Source organism: Calidris pugnax, unplaced genomic scaffold (genome assembly GCF_001431845.1).
Source record: "Calidris pugnax isolate Ruff unplaced genomic scaffold, ASM143184v1 scaffold95, whole genome shotgun sequence".
NCBI classification, from domain to species: domain Eukaryota; kingdom Metazoa; phylum Chordata; class Aves; order Charadriiformes; family Scolopacidae; genus Calidris; species Calidris pugnax.
Window position 1 is genome coordinate 12,933,678 of NW_015090885.1, and position 23,593 is coordinate 12,957,270.

At 41.4% G+C, this 23,593-nt stretch overlaps 1 non-coding gene across 1 annotated transcript; it reads right to left on the reverse strand.

Annotated features, from left to right (window-relative positions):
* Window positions 1-22,487: 22,487 nt before the first annotated feature.
* TRNAI-AAU lies at window positions 22,488-22,561 on the reverse strand. The gene has a single exon. It is a non-coding gene; the product is annotated as a tRNA-Ile (tRNA).
* Window positions 22,562-23,593: the final 1,032 nt, after the last annotated feature.

Sequence of the window (23,593 nt, forward strand, 5' to 3'; positions counted from 1 at the left end):
AGCACTGGAGCTAGTATTGACTCTTGGGGTACTTCACTAGTGACTGGCTGCACTTTGTGCCACTGAGCACAATTCTCTGAGCCTGGGCGTTCAGTTTTCAGTCCACCTCACTATCCAGTTATGTATCCTGTATGTCTTCAGTTCTATCTTAAGGATGTTGTTTTAAGTAAGATATTTGACAATCTTTGACATGTTAAACATCCACTGTTCTCCCCTCCTCCACCAAGCCAGTAATTTCTTCACAGAAGGCTATCAGGCTGGTGAAGCATGACTTTTCCCTTCATAAATCCATGCTGATTAATACTGACCACCCTTCTGTCCTTCACATATCTAGAAATGGTTTGCAGGATTAGTTGCTCCATTACCTTCCCAAGGATGGAGGTGAAACCGACCAGCCTGTGGTTTCCTAGATCCTCGTATTTGCTCTCTCCCAGTTGTCAATTGTCTCCTGATCGCTGACTTTTTCAAGATAACTGGGTGGGGCCTTACAATCACATCACTCAACTCCTTCATCACACTTGGGCAAATCCCATCCCGTGAACTTGCATGTGACCAGTTTAACTCTTTCCTAACCTGATCCTCCCCTGCTGAGGGTAAGTCTTCCTTGCTGCAGACTTTTCTTCTAGTCTCAAGGACCTGGGACTCTTGAAGGTAAATCTTACCCTCAAAGACCAAACTGAAAAAGGCATGAAGTATTTTTGGACTTTTTGGTGTTAGCACCAGAGCCCCTGTCCCATTCAGCAGCAGGTCTATGTTTTCCCTTGGCTTCCTTTTGCTGCTGATGTACTGGTAGAAGCCTTTTCTGTCACCCTTCACATCCCTCACCAGACTCAACTCCAGGTGCACTTTGGCTTTCCAAACCTCATCCCTGCAGGCTTGGACAGTTACTCTACCTACCAGGTGGGCAACCTGACCCCTCTTCCACCACTTGTACCCTTCCTTTTTATGCCTAAGTTTTGTCAGGAGGTCCTTGCTCATCCATGCAGACCTCCTGCTGCCTTTGCTTGATTTTCTCCTCATTGGGATAGACTGCTCCTGAGCTTTTGAGCTTAAAAGCTCTTGAGTTTGTTGAGTCCCTTTTCTCCACCTGAGTGAAGGTTAAAAAAAAAAAAAAAAAAAAAAAAAGACTTAAATGAGTTAGAAATGCTGTCCTGAGAACAAGATGGACTGGGAGCAGGACAGCAGAGAGCACGCAAGCTATAAGGACCCTGTGCTACAGTCCTTCTATAGCTGGCAAAGACTGGAAAGCACAGTACAATTTCAAGATGCTCTGAAGCTGCTCTAATATTATACCTAAGAACTGTCAGTTGTCCCAGAATACAAAGGTGGATTGCAGCTATCCCTTCTTTCTTGTTACCTTACATTCTGGTTCAAAGCGAGCAACTGAGAACTGGGGTCTCAGGAGCCAAAAGTCACACTCCTTTTTCTGACCTAAGGCAAGAGGAGGCTCTGCTCATACTTTTAAGCTATTCACCAGTTCTCTCCCTAAATTAGTGAGTGAGACTTTACTGCCTGATCCTTGAGAAAAACCCTTGGTATTTCTCACTTTGGTATCTCTGACCTGCTATACATTAGTCTCTCACTGCAGCTTATTTCATTAAAGTTAGAAATGTCCAACTTTGCTCCACTATCTCTCCAAGCTTGACTTTCACACTTCAAAAATTAAAAAAATGCCAAAAAAATGTTATCAAAAAGTAAAACATCAAAGATTAATGTTAATAAAGTTGTGACAACTTAATGCTGTGTCACATGTTAAGCAACTTCATTTTAGGCTGCTTAGCACTAGAAAGGTTATGACTGGCAGAGGTTTAAACAGGAGCTTGCTTTGTTTGCCTGCAAAAAAGAAATCATTGAACTCACCAAGTCTCATGCTCCAGGACACCTCCTGCTCACTTATCAGCTGTCTGCAGTTCTACTCCAGGTCACACTTGCTGCCAGACAGAGAAGCCGGCCACAGCCAAAGCAATACCACCAATGAAGGTCCCAACACCCAATGGACAACCGTGGAGCACAGGACCGTTGGCACACTGCCCATCAGATGCCTGGGAAACACATCCTGCTCTGGGCTCATCACATCCATCAAAAAGACTGTAAGCCTCCTTCTATCAATTGACCCAAAACATGGATTTTTACATATCAGCGTCCAGATAACCTGAGAAGTCTGATATTTGTGGCTCTTGGCCCAAGCAGTTGGCTAATATTCAGAGATCTATATCCATTAAATACAGATCAGGCATTGAAAACATATTCATAGAATACGAGGTTGGAAGGGACTTCAAGGATGATCGGGTCCAACCTTTCTTGGCTAAAGCATGGTCTAGACAAGATGGCCCAGAACTTTGTCCAACTGAATATTATGAGTGTCCAGTGTTGGAGAATCCACCACTTCCCTGGGGAGTTTATTCAAATGGCTGATTGTTCTCATTGTGAAAAATTGTCCTCTTGTGTCTAATCGGAATCTCCCCAGAAGTAACTTGCACCCATTACCCCTAGTCTCTTCCATGTGACTCCTTGTAAAAAGGGAGTCTCCATCTTCTTTGTAACCACCCTTTAAATTCTCAAACATGGTGATAAAGTCTCCCCTAAGCCTTCTTTTCTCAAGGCTGAACAAAACCAGTTCTCTCAGCCTTTTCTCACATGGCAGCCTTCCTAGTCCTTTGATCATCTTTGTGTTCCTTCTCTGGACCCTTTCAGCCTGTCCACATCTTTTTTGCACAGCAGGGACTAAAACTGAACACAGTATTCCAGATGTGGCCTGACAAGTGCTGAGGAGAATGGGATAATGACTTCTATATCTCTGCTGGTGATGCCCTTGTAGACAGCATCACACTGTTCACTCATATTGAACTTGTGGTCCACCAGAGCCCCCAGGTCCTTTTCCACAGAGCTGCTCCCCAGTCAGATAGACCTCAGCCTGTGCTGCACTCCTGTATTATGTTTTCCCAGGTGCAAGACCTTACATTTTCCTTGTTGAGCTTCATAAAGTTGTTGTTAGCCCACTCTTTCAGGCTATCCAGCTTTTCTTGCGGAGTGGCTCTCCCTTCCAAACTGACCACTTCCCCACTCAGTTTAGTATCATCAGCAAACTTCAGGGTACACTTGATCCCATCATCCAGATCACTTATGAAGATACTAAACAGCATTGGGTCCAGTATCGATCCCTGGGGCACCCCACTTGTGATAAGTTGCCAGTTTGAAAAAAGAGGTGTTTACCATCACCCTCTGAGCGCAGCCTTGTCAGCCAGTTCCCCACCCATCACACAGACCACTTATCTAGACCACAAAGCATCAGTTTCTCCAGGAGAAGGCTGCGGAGAACCATGTCAAAAGCCTTGGAGAAATCCAGGTAGACAATGTCTACCACTCACCCCGTACGAACTGAGCAGATTACTTTTTCACAGAAGGCAATCAGGTTTGTCAAGCATGATTTGCCCTTGGTGAACCCATGCTGGCTTTTCCCAATCACGTGCTTCATTTGACTTATGATAGACCCCCAGGAGGATTCATTCCATAACTTTCCCAGGGACTAGGAACTAAGATCTGGAAATTGGTTTGTTTACTACAAACATCCTTAAAACATCCACCCATCTTTCAAATACAGAAGGAGCAAAGACAGCAGTTTGTTACATCAGAAACCTCAAGTGCCTCTCACATAAACTCTCTTTGGAGGACCTACTTCAGGCTCCTGTCGAGGCAAAAATCTCTTGCTTGCTCTTTCTACATGCATAACCTGCAAGCAAAAAAACATTCCTTGTTACTACAGCCAAGGACAACCCCCAGTACCTATAGCTTGGATGTACCTGCTATAGGTACCTACCACCTTAGGCTAGCAACAGCTGTTTTCATTACTGCTAAACTAGCTTTTTTTACTTCTCTGGAGTCACTAAAAGGTTATTTTTCAGGCTCTCTAGAGAAATCTACCACCTCCAGCCGCCACCTATTAGTACCTTCCAGCTTAACAATAGGCTGTTTGTATTACTTCTGTAATGAGGTAAGTTAAGCAAAAGTATATATATTGAGATACATATATATATGTATTTGTCAACAAGCAAGCAAAGGTCTGGCTTGTTAAACTGTTAGATACAGCTAGTAGTATCTTTCTTTCCACCATGCAAATGCTTCAAAAAAATTCAGAAGGCAGCTTTGAATGAATGTCACCTGCACAAGACTCGGTTTTTGCAAGAACAAGGTCGACCAAGTGTGTAAATCACAAATAATAATTTAAAAAAAAAAAATATCACTACACTTCTGAGCAATCATCATTGATTTCTAGCCCCTGATGCCCTGCTCTAGGCTTTGTTCTGGGTCTGCACCGCAGTCAGCTTACCTAGATTTTATTACTGATGTAAGTAGCTACATACCCCTGCAGATCTCATGTTCAACAGACCAAGCACTGTGGAGGGGAGGTGTCACTGCCACAAGAATCCCACTATGTGGGGCTGAGTACTACGGAAACTCTGCCATCAAGAGAGCCAAAGCCCCAACCAGATGCTCACTTCCCTACTGTGAAGGTACCGACTAGGTACAACATCAAGGACTCATCTCTCCCACATCCCTTGACAATTTGATCTTATGAGATATAACACACTTTGCAAGATTACACTGTTAGCTCCCTCCCTGAACCCATGTCCTGCTTTTCACAGCAGAGACAGAGAGCCAAAGCCCCGACCAGATGCTCACTTCCCTACTGTGAAGGTACCGACTAGGTACAACATCAAGGACTCATCTCTCCCACATCCCTTGACAATTTGATCTTATGAGATATAACACACTTTGCAAGATTACACTGTTAGCTCCCTCCCTGAACCCATGTCCTGCTTTTCACAGCAGAGACAGCTACAGTCTCACCACTAGGTGAAATTTCCTTGGCCTGCTTGCCTGACTCTCCTCATGCACTCAACTCAAGGGCAGAAATTACATGAGTATTGTTTAGATACCAAGTTAGAGAGGATGAAGTTCAGCATCCAGATTCCCAGGGATCGCTCACATATATAATGCAAGCTATTAAGCAAGAAAAAAAAAATATATATATACATTTTTGCAAAACAAACAGATTAAGCAAATGGAAGCGAATAAAAAAGATAATGTGAAGAACACACACAGTCATCACAAATCAGTTTCCTGTTTTCCTTTTATTTCATTTTAGTTTTGCTTTCCATTTCTTAAATGAGTGTTTTTACTGGCTGAGTGAATGCAGCAGATGTTTCTCAAGTTTTTTCTTAAGGATTGTCAGGGTGTCAGCAGTGAACAAGTACACCATACTTGCATACAGGAGGATACTTCTTTAAGAGTGAGCAGGGAGGAAAAAAAGAAAAGATATCCCAGTTTCTTTCTGACATTAAAAAAGGCATTTCAGTTCACCTTGTATAAATTTAATCCTAAGCAAACCCTAGCAATTTTGCTTCTCTCCACTTCTTTCTCAGATCAGAAGTTTTCTAAACTACCAAGAATATAAGTCTTTGACAGGTCACCAATTTTTTTTGTGTCAAGAGCTTTTTTTTTTATTGACTTCCAATGTCTTTTTAAAGTGTAGTTTAAAAAAAAAAAAAAAACAAACCAAAAATCCCTCCGTTTTCAGAAAGTGCCATGCCTCTCCTCTAAAAAGCAGTTCATCCTTAAACTATACAGAATCAGGCACATAAGAACTACACATCCCCAAAACCATAATATCCTAAACAACATTTCTGAAAGAAGGTAAAAAAACCACCAAAACAAATAGGTCCAAAACAAGTGGCTTCTCTCAGAAAACTACATCAACAAGCATTTTACTTCATCCATGAAAGCTACAAATCAGTTTTACCTACAACAACAACTCAGCAAGTATTCCCAGGTTTTGTTAAATGGTATTCTCCATCCTGCTGGAACCACCGCGTAAGATACGTCACCAAAACCTCAGTATGGTCTTGCCAACATATTTATACTAATAAAAGCCTTGAAACTAGTGGATGTACCCAATTTATAAGAGGATCCTCCAATGATGGATAACGCTGTAACGTTCCCTGCGCCTCAGGCCTCATACATCAGTTCTGCCACCCAACACCAACAGTTTTCTCTGTAGGAATGCCAAACATAGAGCAGAAAACTCACAGGCAGGCACTGGAAGGGTATTGGCATATCTAACATGACACCAAATATAGTCCCACTTTTACCTCCAAGGGGCAAGGACTCCTGCCGGTGTACTTCTTCCACTTCAGAATGAGAAATCAAGCCAGAGAGCCTCACAAGAAAGTAAACGCCACAGCTTTGGAGTTTGCAAAGGATCTACCAGCCCATTTTAAAATGCACTATGGTGAAAGGAAAGGACAAACTAGGGGGAGTTCAGAGCAACTGCCCATGAGTACCTTTGGTAGTGAAAAGGGCTGACACACCCAAGAACTTGCCCATTCCTTCGGAATTTCTCAAATTACTTAGATGAAATCATGCTTTCAAATATTGTCATGTCTCTGCAGGAGCAACTGGTTTGGCTAGCCATGAAGAGTGACAAATACTTAGCTCCAAGGAAGAGGGTGAGAATATTAAGATCAGTGAATTTCTCTCAGTGACAGGTGCATTGGTTGTGAGACAACATGTAAGCAGACATGCCTGCAGCTTTGTTGTTGAAATGCTGCTTAGAAAGAAAAGAGGAAGCTACGTGGAAAGGGGCCAAAAAGAGCAAGATGAGGCTGACTGCCGAAAAGACAGAGCACTATAAGAAAGAAACAGAAAGATGCTGTGCAGAGTGATACCCTCCCCTACTCTTCCCATGCAGGAGCAACTTTATTTCACAGTCAGTGAATTCCTCAACAGTGACAACACAAATTTGGAATATTCAAAACAGCAAATACAGGGATCATGTTATCTGAGGAGCAGACAAACAGGAGCATCCTCCTGCTTAAGAGGAAAAAAAACCCACAAGCAAGCACCAAGCTGCAGTAACCCTGGCAGAGGGTACATTGTAAGCTGAGTACAGACTCCCAAGCCAGTGAAATGTTTGACAGAAAAATACAAGTTGGCAGCATTGCTTAATCTGTGTTTCAAGGGCAGAGCTGAAATTGCATTTGCACACAGCTCAAACACAGATCATTGAAGGGTATTCTTATATACCTTCTGCTGAAGGAGGCCAACCAATTATCTTCCCTCTCCAAGAGCAGGTCTCTGTATCTACCCAAGTTCCCTGGGAAATAAGAAAGAGTAGAAAGTGTTTAAATAAACAGCTCTCCACCTTTTATTGTCTTAACAGAATACCAATAAGGGCAATCTGGAGAAAGCTTTTTTTCCTTCGGAGTCTTTTTTGCATCAAATCAGCTCAGTAAAGAAATATAACCTTAACCTGCCTCTGTGTCACAGGAGCATATTTGCACAATTATCAATACTGATCAGTCCAAAGGAAGATAGTAATCTTTCTTGGAAAAGCATGACCTACTTCTTTCTTCATGTCCTATTTTTATACCTAAAGCCTCTGAATGCTCAGTTCAGCTGTTAGGAACTAGCAGCAACTATTGCATAGGCAAAAACAAAGTGTCTTGATTCCCTGCACTTCAGGAAAACTCTTCTACCAAGCCATGAAGAAGCAACTTTGCCAAAAAGCAAAGTTCAGAGGCTCTAGTAGCCAGATATTAATGGCCTGATTTTCATAGCTGTTGAGCCCTCTTCTTCCCTCTAAAGGAGATGCTGAGCACTAACTTCATCTAAACCAGATCCAAAAGAAGTGAAAATTCCATTCAGTCCTGCAGGGATCAGCCCTGGTGCCTGGTAAGTGGTAGCTACATGTCCTGCTGCTGCAGCATGGAAGAGTGACACCACCCAAGTGTTTAGAGGAGGGCTAACGCCTGCTTTACTCTTTGCAACAATCTTCCAGTACTTAACTAACAGGATGAGTTGAGTTTTTACTCCACTGTGTAAAAGGGTCAGATGGGAATCATTAAAACTGATGATCTCAAAGTTCACCCAGAAAAGTTTGACGTGAGGGCAGAGTTGGGAAAGAGATAACTAAGAGCAGGTATGACAAAAATATACTGTGGATACTTAACATAAAGACAAAATGATTACCAGCTTCCAAGTAAATAACTGTGGAGCAGGTAGGGCGACAGCATCAAGAGAAACTCTGAGGTAGGAGTATCAAGCCCAAGGTGTTTCTTGAAGTAACAAAGTTAAGCTGCAGAGCTCCTTGTGACAGAACATTAGGGATACATTTCCATAGGTCAGAAAGAGACTGGATACAGTTATGGAAGAAACTAGCCCTCTGCTGAGGGCTGTTAATACAAATGACCAATTTTGGTTCAGGACACTCCTGTGTCAACAGATTGCTCTGCCTGGGAGAACGTTCTGGGAAAAATACTGCTAAATGCCAGATCTGCTCCCATACCCTCTGCTGGACATTACTGGCCACTATCAGAGATGGGATAACTAAGCGAAGTGGGCTTTTATCTGATCTGGCAAGATCATTCTTGTGAGAACACAGGCTGTTCAGGGGCACAGGTCTGGGCTATCTAAGAATATGATTACAGGACAGTGAGACAGGCCCAGTCATAACCCCTGGCACTGTCTGAGAGCATCCAGCATTGATGAAGATTTCTTACTAAACAACAAACAGTGTTATCAGAGAGATTCATATCCAACCAATAACAGAGGGAGCCGAGTTATCAGTTGTAAAATAACATCTCATCCATTTTGAATATTAGCACTTCTCTTAACAGTATGAAGAAACAAGAATGAAGAAAGGCAGTAGAAAGGACAAATAGGCAGGGAATGCCTTGCCTGTTCACCCTCTTCATATCCCCAAACTAGCCAGCAAATAGGAAAAGCAGCATAACCCAATTACAAGAGGAAATGCCACAGAGATGTACTAAAGGTTAGGTAAAAAAAATATTACTGACATCAGCAGAAAGAGAAAAATCAAAACAATCCAATAGCTTTTGGATCATTTACTGAAACTCTAAGAAACCTTCAAGGAATATCTTGAAAAATTTCTGCCTACATCTCAAAACATCCAATTCATTAACTCATTTTAGAAACACACCACCTACTATAAATTGGACAAGTATCTAATCATTCCAAGAGTGACAAGTCCAAAATGATAAAGAACATTGTTGCTGTTGTTATGATGATCTATTCTTGTTGCTTCTCACATTTTTCTCTTCCATCATATAGTGATGATACAGATGAGACAGACTACTATTGTAAATCACACAACCACAGAACATTTTTCCCCCCCAAGTCTTTTAACCTTTTCCATTCAAGGTCTAATGCAAACAAAAAATTAATTTGTTAAGTTCCTGTTGCTAGCTCTTAATATAATGAGTTTGTGAACAATCAGGGTACAGTGTTCAAATGTGAAAATGCAAACCCAGGTACTAAAACCCATATATACCACTTGAATATGAGTTTCAGCATGTGATCCAAAGACTAAACAAATAAAAACCTTCTTCTTTACTCAATTGTCCTTAGAAAGCAGCCTCTGCTCTTAATCAGGGGGTAAGTCTGAAATGTTAATTTTGGTATTTGTTATCAACTCATTAACACACCTCATCTGTTTTCCTTCATTTTTTTTTTCTCTAGTGAACTGAGATTTTATTCTTTAATAATGATGATCATCATCTTGATCACTTGCTATAAATTCTCTCTCCCTGAAGTGCAGGCAACTGGCAGGCAACAAATGCAGCTCAGCTACTCAAAAGAGCATAAATCAGTTTTGCTGGATAGTGTGAAACCAGAGGAAATGTGGTTTTAATACATTTATGATATGATTATTTGATGCTGTTGACACTTCATTAACCAGATCTTTTCCAGTCCTATGTTCCTATACCCTGAAGTTTGTAAGTGGACAACTACATTCACTGTGAAACCACAGAAATGCAGAAAGTGTATCCAAGACCATCTATCAGGTTCATTCTTACATTAGCTTCAGCGTTCTTCATCCCTGCTTCCTTTGCAAACATTACTAATCTGCTTTCATAGGGTAGCTACACTTATGATATTTGCCTTGCCTTTGCAAACACACAAGTAGCTCATGCAAAGCCTGAATGCCTCATATCATGCTATTCCCAGACTTTTTAGAATAACTTATCTGAGAACAAATAAGGATCAAGTTGTCAAAGTTTTAACTTGCCACCCTTCAGCATATGCAAATGCCTCACTTTAAGGAAAACAAGTTCTCACAAGCCAATTTATCTGATGCTGTTACCATTATAGCAGTGCAGTTAAAAGACTGTTTTTGAAGTTGATGTAAATATACATACATATATACATATTTACACTTACATAGGACAATCAAAACATTTGCAAAAAAAAAAGTTTTTCCTTAAACCAGATTAACACCAGCTAAAAAGGGTAAAAAGAACTCCATTACATAAAAGAAAAATAAAAGGATAGCACAGATCTATTGCCTAAGTCACCAAAAAAAAAAAAAGCCAAGATAAAACAATCAGCAGATAACAGAACAGACTTTGACCACAGGAAGCAGTTGTCTCTGCTGCTTCCTTCCTCTCCCTCCAAGGAAAATACAGCACAAGTGCCCCACCTTCCATATCTGTTCTCAGTCTGATACAGAGTTTTGCAAGAAGAGCACATGGACCAAAGGTCCATCTATCCCAGTGTCTTCCACCTAAGCAGAGCCTTAGGAACTGCACTAGCAAGTAGGGATGCTTCTGCAGTACTACCTTTCCCTTCTGTCCAGCAACATTCAGCCCAAAGACCTCATGGACTGCCCACAGCTTTGCATTTAAAATCCCTGAATAGGGATTCCTGCTTTAACTCATCCAATCACTTTTGTGACCATGTAAATCGTGGCACTTTAAGTGCGTGCTGCGTGAGGATGTGCCTTGTATTTGGTTTGATCTGGCACCAGTGAGTTGCATTTGCTGCCCTGGTTGAGAGTCACTGAACAATCACTCCTCATTCACCATTTCTATGCCTTTCTTTACAAAATTCTGTTATACTCCTCCCCAGTCACCTCAGAGCTCTGGTTTGCCTCTAACACCCCATTAACACCTTTTATGTCCAGAGAGCAATGGCCCAAGTGGCTGTGCTTGCCAGGAGCAAGTGGCCCTGCTTACCACTTGAGCAGCAGGGGCAAAGGCTGTGCTGACAACAGCAGAAAGGACACCACTGTCCATGGACGGGTCCTACCTTTGAAGCAGCAGGTGCACACACACACAGAATTCACACATAGTATTGCATTCTCATTGGCATTCACAGTCTAACATCAAGGCCGTTTACCTCAGCCAGACCTGCAGGGATCTTAGCTGCAGCAAAACGAAGTAAGGTTTGGTTTATATGTTATTTCTTCAACAAATGATTTTGATTAGAGTGTGATTGACCCTTTGGTCTTAGTTCTTCTACTTGAGTATTGCAACCCCTTTTTTCAGAAAGGCTACAGTACCTGTCTGTAGGAAATGAGAAAAATGGGAAAACTAAAGTATATTTCTATAACTTTTCTTTTTGCCTGCAGTGAAACTTCATGCATCCCTCGGTGAAACGCAGGGTCACTGTAAGTAGTATCTACTGTCAGTCATTTTCAGAAAAGAGTCAACAGTCCCTAGGACACTAGTGCTCTTCAGCCCTTCTGAGTCCTACTGGACAAAGAACAGAAGGAGAGAAGGTAAAAAAAAACCTCTAACAGGTATTGCTCGGAAACAAACACTTTACTTCTACACTTTCAGAGATGGACTTCAATGCTTTAGACATCCATTGACATCTTTCCTAAAGATAAATCAATCTTGCCTTGGCTGCTTCTAGCAGAAATTGAAGATGAGTTGATTTTCCTATCTCCCTATACTTATGTACCCTTTGCCTATACAGAAAGCCAGCACAATTCTCTAGTTTCATGTCAGCATCACAGCTCATTTTCAGTTTAGAGGAGGACTAGGTGACAAAAACAAAACCCCATGCTACTAACCACTTTTAACAGAAAGTATCCTTCAGTGTAATTTGACACAGCACAAAGAGATGGTACATAGCTGTGGTAATATTGGGGGGTTTCTCATTTGCTCTGCCCTTTTGCCTTCATTAAATGAGTTTTCCGCCTTTACCTTCTCAGATCACCAGACTCACTTTGGATTTATCTTAAAAGGCCTTGCAGTTGTGAGCAAACAGGATGGGCTCTATCATCTTTGATCACCCAAACTGAGGCAGCTAAGCAGAACTAGCTAGGACTGGAACTAACCAAAGAAGACTATGCTGAACTAATGCCACATCATCACAATTTATCTTGTGAAGACATTTATCACTCGTTTCCCCTTACTTAACAGAAGGCATGTCATCTGGAATGCCGCTGAATTGTGTCTGGCAGAAAATAAAAGAAGAAAAAGCTAACATTTTGTGTTTATGCAATTGCTTCTGCCAGCATTTGGACCACCGCCAGCCTATCAAGTGCAAGTTTGCAGAGGGTTACGATGCTCTGTCTGGGCATTTGATGAAAACTGTAGAACCTCAAAACACAGGCTTTTAGGTGTGAATGGTATGTGCTGAATCATAATGCAGAGTTTGCACTCATGTTTGAAGTGGAAAAACAGAATTTTTTCAGAATTTGTTTTCCCCTTCCTTTCCCTCCTAAACGGGGATCCTCTGATGTCCCATTAATATTCTGTTCCTTGAAAAATTACATATGTAAGAAATATGAATGTTATATATTCACTTTTCTGTAACAGTTGCTCTCAGTTTGGGGGAAAATATGCAGTCTAGAAGAAAGTTATTCTTTTTTAATTTCATGTTCAAATACATAGGCAATATTATCCTTTGAGCTACACCTACAGTGTATGAGGAATTTCTAAAAACCTCACAGATATAAATGTTTTTCCCTTGTCTTAATAAGTTTATAAATAGAAAATAATTCTCTCTTCTATTTTTACATAAAGGCTTTCAGAACTGATGTCAGATGGAAAGAAGTGCAAACCAGCCATGGAAAAAACATACTACAGCTTGCAACTGCCTTGGGAGACTGATAATAACAGATTTTCCACTTTGGAGTCCCTCCGGTTTGAGCCTGCCCTAGGTATGGGATACACTTCAATGAAAAAGAACGGTTGCAACACATTTCAACATGGAAGAAAAAAAAAACAAAAACCAAAAAAACAAAGGAAGTAAACCAGTTGATCTACACAGAAGTAACAGCTAAAAGCCTGCATATTTGGACAGAATCAATGTCAGAATTTAAACGTTTAATACAAAGAATTCAAAGTTAACATTTTGGCATTCAATTAAGTATTCATCTTTACAAACTAAAGTACCTTCCACAGTAAAGGATTATATGAGTACACTTGAGGTAAGCCTAGGTTTAAGTACTGAATTGGTAAGGCCAGGCAACAGGAGGGCAAAGTGCTCAGGTAAGAATGCATAGAGAGACATGAAATCCTAGGATCCCAGGCTGGTTTAGACTCAGAAGCAAAACAGAAAAGCACAAAACGTTATTTTATAAAACATAACTAAACATACATACACATAGTTGCCCCTTTTCGAAGGGGCAACACATAAAAGGTGGTCCCGGAACAGATACAGGACTCCTAATGTGCAATTAAGTATATCATACTTATAGTACACATGTTGGAAGAAGCACCTTACATGTAGCACAATAACTGTAAATAGAGAGGACAATCTTGGGCTGAAGACTAACATGTTTCAGAGAAAAGAAAAAATGGCACATCTGTGTACACACGTACTGTAGATATTCCAGACCCAAGTATTAAGAGGAGAAAAAGGGAATATAAACCACTACGGCTCACCCACAAAGTCCAACCTCCAATTGGAATTAGAAGCTTCTCTAATTCACATGTACTTCTGAATAAATTAATGGAAAATGTTTTGTGAAGGAAGGAGTGCCTGTACAGCAGCACAGAGTAGACCCTCATTTGCCTCGAGACCTCGAAGTTAGCCATTTTGTTCTTTTCTGCTTGCACTAGGAGACCAGAAAAAAAGCATAGCATTATTGGGAATTAAGCCTCCTAGTGATTAAAATTGAATAACTAGAGATCAAGACAGTTTTAATGTCATATATAGTTATGTACAGTAATTATGAAGGAAAACCACAGTAATTTTCTCCCAGTATGATAGATATGCTGTACTTTTTTTAGTGTGGGACGCTATGTCTGTTTTTCAGCAGTGCTGTAGCTCACAGCCATCAGTGCCTACTTAAGTCATCAAATGAAGTTTGACACCACTGACCTAGATCTCAATGTCAGGAAAGGATTTACAAATTAGAACTAGAGTCTTAGCAGAGTTGATTAACAAGCTGGAGAGATCGATGTTGATCAGAGCAAGATTTTAGCTGTCAGATATGTACACCTAACTACACTCAGGTAGGGTTCAGCAATTCAAGACATGTGTCAGTAAGTGTATTAGTGACAGCACCCGTGCTGAATGAAGCACTATACACATATTAAGATGACTGTAAACAGGGAGGACAAGTACCATTTGAGGGTTAAAGATTCTGTGTTTCAGACTGAAGAAGAACATGAGTGCAAGCTACAGGAGATTCTGTATTTCAAAACCAGAAAAAAAAAAGCAAATAGCTTAAGACTATATAAGGTATGTGAGAAATAGGATGAGGCTAAGCAATTGCAAAATGTGCAGATAACTCATGTGCAATTAAAGACCATTCTAAAGTGTAAGTCAATACTTCCGAAAAAGAATTAAAAATCATTCTAGAGGTGATGAAAAACATATCTTTCTGTACAGTAGGACCGTTTCCATCAACATCTAGATGTGATGAAAAAAATATTTAGACACCTAACAATTTTGTAAATACCACTAACCTAAAAGGCCAGAGATGTTCTTTCATTCAAACATCACATGCTTCTGGATAACAGAACCAACCAGGAATTTCTCAATCAAAAAAGACAATTTGTAAAAGTGCTCATTGAAGGATCCCTAGCATAAATAAAATTTCCACCTCATTTTGGGAAACATACCTAAGCATCTCAACAGTTCAGAAATAGTGTTTTTTCATCAGATAATTCATCTTATCTATTAAAACAGTCCAAATTAAAACAGACTGCCCTGACCCAAATCTGGGATTTATGTGTGATTCTCTTCCAGATCTTGTTCTGACTCAGGACAAGAAAAATCCCAAATATTCAAAGTTAACATGGGAAAATCAAAGCAATTCCCTACTGTTGAAAGGAGGACATTTCCACTGACTGAAATATATTTATTTTGATTTTTCAAGTGTCAAGATTTTCCTTGTTGGCATTTTGGGCTTCAAGAGGAATTTAGAGCATGAAGCCTTGGACAGATTGTCTTTCCAGAAGAGTCAGAAGCAAACTCAACTAAGTAAAGAGACTGGCATGTCACTTGTAGAGACTTAATGACAACATTAGAAGTTTCTGGGAGTCTAAGCAGTTGCATCTTCACAGAATTTTACACCTCCCCTCTTCCCACCCAGCTTTCCTGGTTTTATACATTTCTAATCTCCTGGTATTTTTATAGCTCTTTTGGTACAGCTCAATTGCAGGAGACAATTACACAACGTGTCAAGGGAGAATGAAAAGGCCCTGAGGCTTCTGGCTAATCTCCCTGGCTATGCAGAACTTCTCTAAGCAATACATTTAAGACATCATCCCCACCCCCAATCAGTAGCTAGGGAGAAATAAAATATTTTTCTGTCATGTTTTTCACATAGATGAGTGCTGGAGTCCAACCAGAGTTTTACGTACAGTGAGTGGAAGAACCATAAGAACAGTCGATTCTATTCTGAGCTCCTGCCACCATCTATTGACCTTCCCTCCCTTACTAATCATTATAATCATGAAAATTCCCTCAAATTTCCTACCTACAGGCAAGCAATGGCCTGAAACTACAATCAGTTTTGCCTTTGATTGCGGAGGAGGAGGAAATAAAAGTACAACTGTAGTCAGAAAACAAAACTGGCCTAGGGGAATAGAGGCACATTCTCATTCTACAGAGCTCATCCTTGTACATGTTTAAGTGTCAGTGAACTTCTGACAAAACTGGAGTCCCAATTTTTAATTGCAGAGCCACAACTTCTCTCAAAGAGCAAAAAGGATTCTGTCCAGCATCTAGCATTAGCAAGACTGTGAGATATGACAAGAAGTAAACAAAGAGTAATTTGCACTAGTGATTTACACAATGATGAAACTTTGGGTTTTATGAGCAGGTGATATTAGCAGAGTAGCAGGAAGGGGAAAAAAAAAAAGCATCATGTGATGCTAGGGAATTAATCCAAGAGCTGAAGAGAATGACCTGTTGGGGTTGTCCAGTTATTAATCTCTGCAGAGTTACTCTTTCCTCATTAAAAGGAAAATTAAACTTTAAACCAGTCAGCTTGCCTTCAGCAGCTTGTTCCCATAATAGCCATCCAAAAGGAGACAAGATGAGAAGGTGTATGCAGGCAGTGCAACCCCTTTTTTATCCTTAGGGCCCACAAAATGCCAGAGTTACAGTACCTGAACTTAAATTCCTTAAAAAGCAAATATTTTCATAAGTGCTCTTGAAGGAAGACCCTGGTCAGTGTATCCACCAAAATACACCACAAAAATGTATTCTGTATCTGCTGCCTCAACATCAGTTGCTTAGAGCCTCAGCTGCTTAAAACAAAACTTGCCCTTTACATCGCTGGCAGAGTTATTGCAAATCTATCTGTTAGACAACAAAGTTGGAAAGAGCAGAAGTACATACACATTAAAGGAGAAAATCCAATTTCCTCATTAAAACCAATATTAGGCAGAAATTACCACTTTAAAATGCTCTATCACCATAGGGAAGTCTCAGCATGCTTTTTGCCTAGTAGAAATAAATTCATACTTTAAGCATTCTAATGGCTAATATTTTTAACTCATCACCAGAGCAGCTACTTTGTGGGAGTTCATCCACCACTAGGTGTGCAGGTGATCCCAACAGGCTGTTGTTCTACAGCTAGGATACAGTAAGGTAAGCATCGCTTTTTGTATATAGATAGATTTTGTAGCACTTATCTGTGGATTTTCAAGAGTGCTTGATTCCTAATTAGAATAAACATTTTCCCTTTTTGTACAGATGGAGTAAGACAGTCACAGACACAAAGAACTGAAGGCCTAGGCCAAAAGCAGAATTGAGAACCTGTATATTCATTTGTCCCTTAATTCTTAGTCAGATGCTGAGCCCACGCTGCCCTGGTTTTGCTGAAATGAAATACTTCATGGCAAAATACAGAATTATATTTGTTTTGATTTTATTCATTTTTTCAATTTGTATGCATAAGGGTAAAACCAGAAAAGTCTGCTTAAGTGGGTTGCAGGGAGATTTTGCTCTTTAAAAACAGTTTTAATAATTCAGAGCAAAGAGTTCACCATCAAAAAGCTGTTCTTACTGAAAGCGATGCTAGCATATGTTAACAAGCTAGTGAAACTTCATTGGGCATGTGACAATTAACTGTGCCTTTCCTCTATACATCAAATAGATTGCTCCTTGAACCACATTTTCTTCAACTCTCCTATTCAACCTGTCCCGTCCCCTGACCTTCTACACAAGCCCACACAAAGAAATTCAAAACCCACTCTAGCTGAAAAGAAGGTGGCTTTCAAGCACAACTGGGAACGCGTGACACTGACACCTGTTTTTGTGACCTTGGACTGACCAGATATTTGAATCCTCTCTGGCTGAGGAGGAAAGACACAGAAACTAAAAAGTTCTTTTTATGCCTAGTTTTAGACCCTCGGTGAAACCTCTGCTGTGCTTTTGCAGACTGAACCCTTCTCAGCAATACAGTCCAAGTGGCAGAATCTGCAGCCGACGGCCATTTTGGTAAGCGTTAGCCAAAGGGTACAGTATCAGATGCTCATTTGTTAAAATTAATCTACCTTGACAGTTGTCCCTAACCTCAACAGCTGTCCCTCACCTCAACAGCATGAGTTGCAACCCTCTAGCTCAGTTGCAGAACTGCTTTCTGTGCTGTCTGCCACAAGGGCCTGTCAAGCTTGCAGAGCACCACAGAGGAGATGTGCTGTCCTGCTTCACCCGGCCTGCTCTGTGCTTCCAAAAATCACTTGATCAGACAGTGCGTTCAAGTAGGCTGTATGAGCAGCTGGTTACCACCAGGGAGTTGATGTCAGGACTGTGGGATTTTAACCTGCAACTTTGTCTTCCCCTCCCTGGTTTAGATTTAAGCCTAGAACAAGACAGAATTTCTCCCCCCCGAGAGAATTAGGAAGCCCAGTCAGGAGCAAGGGGGGACTTCAATCTGCATCCCTATGTAGCATTTTATTCACTTCACAGAAAAGCAGAAGGTTCACTTCCAAAATGTGTGATGGATATTAGCCAGCTGTGATTCAGGTAAGCCTCAAAGTTTAATAACTATACTGTCTGTTTAGGAACATGAGGAGGCAAAATTATGCTCGGTCCCACACAAATATTAGGGAGCTTTCATTTGCTGTTCCCCTCTGGAGCAGCACAACATTTATTCACAAAAGTCAGAAGGACTGCAAACTCTAGACTACGCCCACTCCCCTTCACCATTCCTTACATTATGGCCAATGACAAAAGTGACATAACGTAACATATTCACATTTGTCTTTAAAACTATATTCTTCATCTCAGGAAACAAAGAAAATTCACAGCCAGACTTGGACATATTTGCCTTTAAGCTTTGAGAGAGTAGCACCAAAGGTTATGTTACCTCTAGCTAATCTTTCCTGTGAAATGTAGTCATATACTGATTAAACTGAACACTTCTTGTACCTCACCAAAAGGAAAGAAGCTTTATGCAGAATTGCCATATACAACCATCCCAACTGCCAGCTATAACCACTCCTGCAAATCTAGTAAGTGAAGTTTATTTATTCTTTGTAAAAAAAGTGCAAATACACACCAGGAACCAGATATTTTTACGCTTGTCTTCCACCTGGATCCATATGGTACATATTTAAGTGAGAACCGAGACCTCCACATGGCCCTGTCCTACTATGGGCATCTCTGGTGAGTTCTTCCACAATGAAAAAAGGGCTGTTTAGCTACTTAAGCTAAGTAACTCTACAGGCCGGCAGTAGTTCAAAACTGTTGGAGAAATTGCCAGATGCTTTGTTTACAGAGTTACTTAATCCTTTTATACAGTATCGTAAAAGCAAAGATTTGACTCCTGTTAAAGTCCAGTCCATCACGCTTTCTTGGGTTTTAAGACAATACTCAAATTTGCTCACACTTTTTTTTTCAGCAATTGCTTTCTAAGAACATACAAATTTGAAGAAAATATTCCTCCAGCTTTAGCAGTATAGTTACCCTGTTCTGATGCAAACTGCAAGACAAAAATTCAGGACCCTTATTATTTCAGTTGCAAAGAAAAAGACTGGAAGCCAGCATCCCCCCCCCCCCGAATAAACCCTGTTTCTGAGACACTAGAGGATGGGAACAGGAGGCTGGTTGTTGGGCTTTTGCTTACAGCTCCCGGCTCCTTTTGGCCAGCACTGGGCTGCCTGTGCCCATTGAGCCACATTCTTGGCTAGCAGCTCCTTCCTGGGTCTGTTTCTATGGCATTTCCTCATCCCCCTCCCACCTGCATCTCTGCTCACAACAACATTAAATGAAAACCTTTGTTTGGGGTCATGACAGACTTGGGCTTTTTGATGGAACTGCCATTTTTTCCAGTCTGTGGAAGGCAAACACTACACTCACCAGTTTTAAGCAAAGGTTAAGCTTCACTGATGATAATAGCACTAATGCTTACACTTAGTCACACACAAATTAATCTAAAGAAAAACCCCTTCCACCACATCCTGCCTTTGATTTCAATAACGTTGTTTCTAGATTGTATCTGGTTATTACTCTATTGATACCAGATGAATCCTTGCCACTCAGATTTTCACCATAATTAAGACCCCTAATGGAAAATTCAATGAATAAACCACCCTGATCACAAGACACTTAGATGCTCTAATAAGAAACACAACATAAAATTAACTTGTGACGTGGCCAGAAAAGAAAATGTTTCGGAACTTTACTGAGTGAAAGAATACACACCTTCCAAATTTAATACAGTGTTAACCCACTTTCTGGCTTGCTTCAACTATTTGAATTTAAGTACCCTCCTAGTAGTTTTTCATGCATCAAAGAAATTTGTAGCCCTCTCAATGAAGAATATGAAACAAACTGGCTTATTTGGTCTGTGTAACTCTAAAATGCAATATTTAATATCTGAAACTCTAACAGAAAATGTTTGGCTAGACTGGTTAAAAGGTTTCTCCTCAGCTGTCGATGTTCAGCAATGTCACAGGCAATAAGAAAGGTTCATCCTTTCCATCATGGTGCATGGAGAAGCTGTGTTTCACACCACACTTTTTAAGCACACAGCAACCAGTGCGCCTTCCAGGCTCAGTGTTATGCAACCTGATTACAGGTCAAGTGAAACACCAAACACTAACCCCAGAATATGCCCCAGCATCTGCCACTGCAGACCATTCAGAATGGGAATTCTTCTGCTGTCCTCACAAGAGTATTATTCCACTATATGGGTTTTGTTTAATCTCTTTCTATCCTTCAAGTAGTTTTGAGGTTGAAGAATGGGCTCTGGAATGACTCCCCTAGGGACAGTGGGTGACCCTCACAATCTGACAACCATCTGCTGAAATTAAATTTAGTGAAAATATGCCCGTACAATCCTGGCTCCTGAGGAAAAAAAAAAAACAAAACAAAAAAAACACAAAACCACCAAAAAAACCCCCCAACAAATACACTGCATATAAGCAATTCAAACCAAACTGAAATAGTAGCCAAAGAGCCATTGCATCACCTTGGTTTACAGCAAGGACTTCGCTATACAACAACATAGCTGCAATAAAATTCTGATTCCTAATGTGGGAGAGATAAAACAAAGCAATATTATTCCCAGATTTTTTTTTTAATATGAAAAGCTGTGCTGTTTCTCCTTTCATTTCATTTAAAATGGATGTCATTATATGCAGTCAAAGTCCTGACCACTATAACTGGACCCAAAGGAATTGAGGAGGATCATTGAGTAGCAAGACAGAAGGTCATCAAACCAGCACCACATTACTCTCCCTTGACATCTGAAGGAGTCATGACAGCAGTTTGGATGCTAGATAACATGAATATTCATCTGTATGATTTAAAAATTACATTGTGACTTTGGAATGACACTTCTCATGTGCCCTTGTTGTACCTTGGTGACACTGTAGGGAAGATGCAATGTCAAAACACTGACTTTGACATGAGGGTCACCTGCTTTTCTTTTTTATGATTTTAAAATCAAACACTGCAGTTTAAAGAAGCCTTAAGCAACAGGCCTGGAGAGTGAAGGAGCATGATAGCAAATTTGTGGAAAAAAAAAAAAAAAAAAAAAAAGAAAAAATAAATCAGTAGAATGCTGTTAGCTCAAGACATTTTCCCAAAGAAGCCTGGCCTTCCTATGTAGCTCCAATAATGAAACCACTGGTTTCTACAAGGGAAACATTTGCCCCAGAAAGTTTCCCTCCTCTGGAGAAATCCCATTTGAAATCAGACGTAGATAGGACTAAAATAGGATCTGTTTTGAGCTTTTAAGAGCAGTTTTAGAGACAAAGCACCCTTATACAGGCCAGTTGAGCCAGCAGAGATCCATCTCAGCCACTCCAGCAGACATACCACTCTATCAGAACATATCCTTTTGGCCTGTTTCCTTTTTTTTTTTTTCTTTTCCTTCTTGAATAAATAGTACTTAAATAAAAATTAAGACTCAGCTTGCAGAGTGTGCTTATCAAGCCTGGGCATCTCCTATGTTTATTTTAGAACTTTTGTTGAGTTTAGAACATTCTCTGAAAAATTAGGGTGTTGAGGGAGATCTGCTTGTCCTTCTGCTCCAAAGGAAAAAAAAAATAAAATAAATAAAACCCACTCACTTCAGCATCACTGATTCCAGCCTCTGACAACAGAGAACTTTTTTTAAAGAGTTATACTAACATAAGGAGCTAGAGATCTGATGTGAAGTTCTAGTTACCTGTGATTATGAAGGGAAAGTGAGAACCACCTGAAATCCTGCAAGTTTTCTCCAGACCTAGCACTACTTAACAGGAGTGTAAGATGAGAAGATGCTCTGAGGCAAAAGATACTGAATATTTGGTGATGTCTTATGGGGAGATTTAAAATTTTGCTTGAGTGTACTTTCTACCTATGTATTCCTTTTTTCGGTATGTTTTTGATTTCCCTTCTCCCTGCAAACCCCTTCCCCTTGCTCTCTATCCCTTAGCACTCCACGTCGACTTTTCCCACCTCGTGTGGTTCCCTGCTTTCCCCCCGGCTCACCTCTGCATCCCCGGAGGTGATCGGAAGCCCCATTTAAGCCACTTGCCCAGACGCCATCTCCCCCGGCTCCTCCCCTCGCCATCCCCCGGCCCCTTCTCCACCTCGGGGCAACCAAACCGGAAAAAAATAAACACCTTCGGCGCTGCTCCCCCGGCAGTTCCCCACAGAGACCCCCCGGGCGGACACCGTCCCTCCCGATACGAAAATCTCCGGTTCCCTCCCAGCGGCCCTCCCCGGGACGGGCACCGGCTGCTGCGCCCCGCCGCCTCACCCGGGGCGAGCAAAAGCACTGGCCCGTACGGGGATCGAACCCGCGACCTTGGCGTTATTAGCACCACGCTCTAACCAACTGAGCTAACCGGCCTGATACGTAGTGGTGTTCCGAGATGCTCCCATGACGGGTGGCGCAGGCGGGCCGCGGCCGCCCTCCCCTCCCGCCCCGCCGACATCCGCTCCCCGCGGAGCGACCGCCACTCGCTCGGGGTGCGCTCTCCGCGCTTCCTCACACAGCGGCACAAGGACAAAACTTCTCCAAGCAGCCTCCAGACCCGCCCTCACAGCAGAAGCTGCTCTGAGCAGGGGGTGTGGGCAAAACATCTCCCAGGGTCCCTTCCTGTCTGGGTCATCCCGTGGCCCGGAGCAACGCTCAGCACAGCCTGCAACAGGAGCAAGGCTAAGAGTAGACCCGTAGTCATCATTCTGATGAACCAAGGACCACGCAGGGTTGACCAGCATCTACTGGCATTCACCCAGCAGCAGAGTTGAACGAAACTGAGCCTGGAAGCTCTTACCTTCCCTGTAAGGATACAGCAACACAGGGAGGAGTTATTCACAATTCCTTTTTATCCCTATTTTACCTTACCTATTCAAAGGTTTGTTTTAAAATGTTAATTTTTCTGGCTTAGAGAATGTAAAAAAAAAAAAATAAAAAATCAAGTTTTTCAAATGCTTGGTCTTCTTGGCAGAGCTCATTATAGAAGAAGAGACCAAGGAATATCCGATATCACAGCTTGGGATGAGCAAGATTGACACAGGATCACCAGGATGACAGCACTGTGTTTCTTCTAGTCCATACTCATCCTTGTGGTCAGTGCCCCCTCCCCACGTACTTCCCTTTGTGTCACTCAGGCCATCAGTACCTTACCCAGAGATCCACCAAATTCCCCAAACCTCATTTTGCCCAGCTTTGTCACAAAATCCTTCATCCCTAGGAGCCAACTGATCAAATCATTTACATCCCATTCCTCTTCAGCTGTCTCAACCCTCACATCTCTGCCTCCCAGTCCTGCCATCCTCCTCAGCACCATTCGTCCATGCTCTCTCCATCTGTAGAGAGGCGCGTTTGCTCTTTCATCTCTGTATCCTTCTCCCAGTAACTGCAACTGTCATTGGCTTT